This window comes from Zingiber officinale, chromosome 10A (genome assembly GCF_018446385.1).
Source record: "Zingiber officinale cultivar Zhangliang chromosome 10A, Zo_v1.1, whole genome shotgun sequence".
Taxonomy (NCBI): domain Eukaryota; kingdom Viridiplantae; phylum Streptophyta; class Magnoliopsida; order Zingiberales; family Zingiberaceae; genus Zingiber; species Zingiber officinale.
The window spans coordinates 83,958,423-83,962,414 of record NC_056004.1 but is presented as its reverse complement, the minus strand read 5'-3'; positions in this window follow the sequence as shown (position 1 = coordinate 83,962,414).

Genomic DNA, 3,992 nt, shown 5'->3' with positions numbered 1-3,992 from the left:
CCTACATCCCAATTAATTTGGTACATTATGCATCATTACCAAATTAATTGTTTTACTTGATTTCTAAGATATAATAGACTTCTCTTGAATGATAAATCATTCCTCCCATGGCCATGGATTTTGAGTCACTAATATCTCTATCAAGTGACCAGGATGTTAACTCCTAATCCAAGAGAGAAATGAATCCTCTATTGACTCAACACTATTCTCTCTACGCTTTGCCATACACCCAACTACCATATTAATCACAATCCGATTAAAAACTACTTTTAACGACGTCAAAGCATATAACCCCTCGCATAAAATAAATGAAGGTCTCAAGTCAAAGGATCAGTTACACTCGTTCATAAGAGGAATAACCAATGATGCTTAATATGTGGTCTCCTTTTGAGCGGGTCATGTCCAGTGTACCTCTAAACTCAAGGCACCCCCAAGTACAACTTGGATATCCATCCCTTAGTCTATCTTGACCTAGTAATACTCAGCGTTGATCTAGATATCCATGCTCCCTCTAGATATCTATCCAATCAAGGACTATTTTCATATTAATATACCCATTAATTTGTGGGACTTTATCATCAATCATATACGTATAGAAAAGTAAATAATTAATGATAAATACTTGTCTTTATTAAATAATTATCCACAAAATATATAAGGAGTGTCTTGGCACATAAGTGCACACACTAATAGGACTAAGTCCACCTGCAGGGTTTATATGACAATTCTTATGAGCTCCTCAAGGGGACATCATCAACCTAGATCACTAGGACACAGTTTCATTCTATAATCAACAACACACCATATAAATAATATCATTTTTCAACTTATCGGACCTATTGATTTAATGAACTAAATCTCACCCTTTGATAAATTAAAGAAATAAATATTAAGTATACGTGCTTGTTATTATATCATGATTAAGAGTACCCACTTCCATAATAGCAGAGGTCATGTTCTTTTTTACAGTCAGTATAATAAGAACAACCTCAAATGGTCTTGCTCAATACACTCAGAGTGTACTAGTGTAATTTTATAGTTAAGATAAACTAATACTAAATTACACTACAACCATTCCAATGGTCTATCCCATTCCATCTTGGTTGTGAGCAACTATTTATTATTTATAAGGAACTGATAACATGATTTTCTGTGTGACACCACACACCATGTTATCTTTAATATAAATTAAATGAACAACTACATTTAGCATATAAATATAAACATTTGACCAATGTGATTCTTATTTCAAAATAAATGTTTATACAAAAATCTAGACTTTTAGTATACATTCTAACAATCTCCCATTTATACTAAAAGACTATGATGTCATAAATGTTGTCATACATCTGATTCCCATCCCCTCAACATGCTAATAAAAAACTTTCGCCGGAAGGGCCTTAGTGAAAGGATCTGCCAGGTTATCTGTTGATACAATATTGGCGACAACAACTTCTCCTCGCTTTATGATGTCTCGTATCAGGTGGTACTTACGCTCAATGTGTTTACTCGCTTTATGGGCTCGTGGTTCCTTCGAGTTTGCTACTGCACCACTATTATCACAATAAATTGTGATGATTTGGGGCAAACAAGGAATCACATCTAAATCCATCAAGAAGTTCCTGAGCCATACAGCTTCTTTGGCTACCTCAGAGACTGCCACATACTCAGCTTCCATGGTGGAGTCTAAAACGTATTTCTGCTTAACACTCCTCCATGCTATGACTCCACCTCCTAAAGTAAACACATAACCTGAGGTAGACTTACTATTGTCCCTATCTGATTGGAATTCATAATCCGTGTAATCCATAGGGAGCAAATCATTTGCTTGGTAAACTAGCATATAATCTCTAGTCCTCCTCAGGTACTTTAATATATGCTTTACGGCAGTCCAATGTCCCTATCCTGGATTACTTTGATATCTGCTAACCACGCCCACAGTAAAATAGATATCCGGTCTCGTGCATAACATTGCATACATTAGGCTTCCTACAGCTGAAGCATAAGGAATTTCCTTCATTTTCTCTCTCTTTTGATGTCTTAGGCGACATCTTTTTAGATAAAGATACTCCATGCCGAAAAGGTAGAAAACCTTTCTTGGAGTTTTGCATGCTAAAATGAGCTAGGATAGTATCGATATATGAAGCTTGGGATAAGCACAACATTCTTTTCTTACGATCCCTTATTACTTTGATCCCAAGAATATGTCCACATTCTCCCAAGTCCTCCATATCAAATTGCTTGGGCAACCATACCCTTACTTCTGGCAACACTTTGACATTGTTGTCAATTAACAAAATGTCATCTACGTATAGTACAAGAAATACCACCACGTTTCCGTCACACTTCTTGTATACACAAGATTCATCCGGACACTGAATAAATCCATAAGACTGGATTACTTCATTAAACCGGATGTTCCAAGATCTTAAAGCTTGCTTCAGTCCATAAATAGATCGATTGAGCTTACATACAAGATGCTCTTTGCCTTTTGCAATAAATCCCTCTGGTTGCTTCATATGGATGTTTTCTTCAAGACTTACATTAAGGAAAGCTGTCTTGACATTCATTTGCTAAACCTCATAATCCATATGAGCAGCAATAGATAAAAGTATCCGGATAGACTTAAGCATAGCTACGGCGAAAAGGTTTCCTCATAATCGACTCCCTCTTTCTAAGTATACCCCTTCGCAACAAGCCTTGCTTTGAAGGTTTCCACCTTTCCATCTTTCCCTCTTTTTCTTTTGTAGACTATTTATATCCAATAGCTTTTACATCATTTGATGGTTCTACTAGCTCCCAGACTTTGTTAGAATACATAGATTATATTTCTGAATTCATTGCTCTTTGCCAAGATGCTGCATCTTTATCTTGGAGTGCTTTGTCATATGTTCGGGGATCAGGTTCATGTTTACCTGGGATCAAGTCCGAAGACTCTCCCAAAAACATGAATCTTTTAGGTTGCCTAACAACCCTCCCACTATGACGAGTCACTGCCTGTAGTTGTGCATCATTTGTGATACGTATTGCAGTTTCTTGTGATATTTCATCTTGCACTGTTGGTACTAAAGCAAACGTTTCCTCTTTCATTTCTTCTAGAATAATTTCTCTCATGGGCTTGTAGTTCATTACATAGTCCTCTTCTAAAAATCGGGCATTAGTGCTAACAATGACCTTCTGATCTTTAGGACTATAAAACAAACCACCTTTCGTTCCTTTAGGATAACCTACAAACAAGCAAACTTCTGTACGAGATTCCAACTTATCAGCATCTCCCTTCAGCACATGTGCTGGACTACCCCAAATTCGAATATGTCTCAGACTAGGCTTACGTTCATTCCACAATTCTGTGGGAGTAGAGGGTACTGATTTAGAAGGTACCAAGTTCAGAATGTACACTACTTTTCTAGAGAATATCCCCAGAACAAACTTGATAATTCTGAATAACTTATCATTGATCTAACCATTTCCATAAGAGTCCTATTCCTTCATTCTACCACACCATTCTGTTGGGGTGTACCAGGTGCAGACAATTGGGATTGAATCCCAACTCTGATAAGTAATTCCTAAACTCTCCTGAGAGGTACTCGCCACCACGATCAGACTGTAGTGTCTTGATACTTTTACCATGACGTTTCTCCACATCAGCCTTGTACTCTTTGAACTTATCAAAGTACTCAGACTTACGACGCATCAAGTAAATGTACCCGTATATCGAATAGTCATCTATAAAAGAGACTAAATATTTGAAACCACCTCTTGCCTGGATAGTCATAGGTTCCCACAAATCAGAATGAACCAATTCCAACATATATTTGACTCTATACCCCTTGACCTTAAAAGATCTCTTGGTCATTTTCCCTTCCAAGCAAGACTCGTAGGTTGGAAAGTTTTCCACCACTAATGAATCCAAAAGTCCATCGGCTATTAACCTTTGAATCTTACTCAAGTTAATATGACCTAGCCTTAGATGCCAAAGATACGTTTGGTTC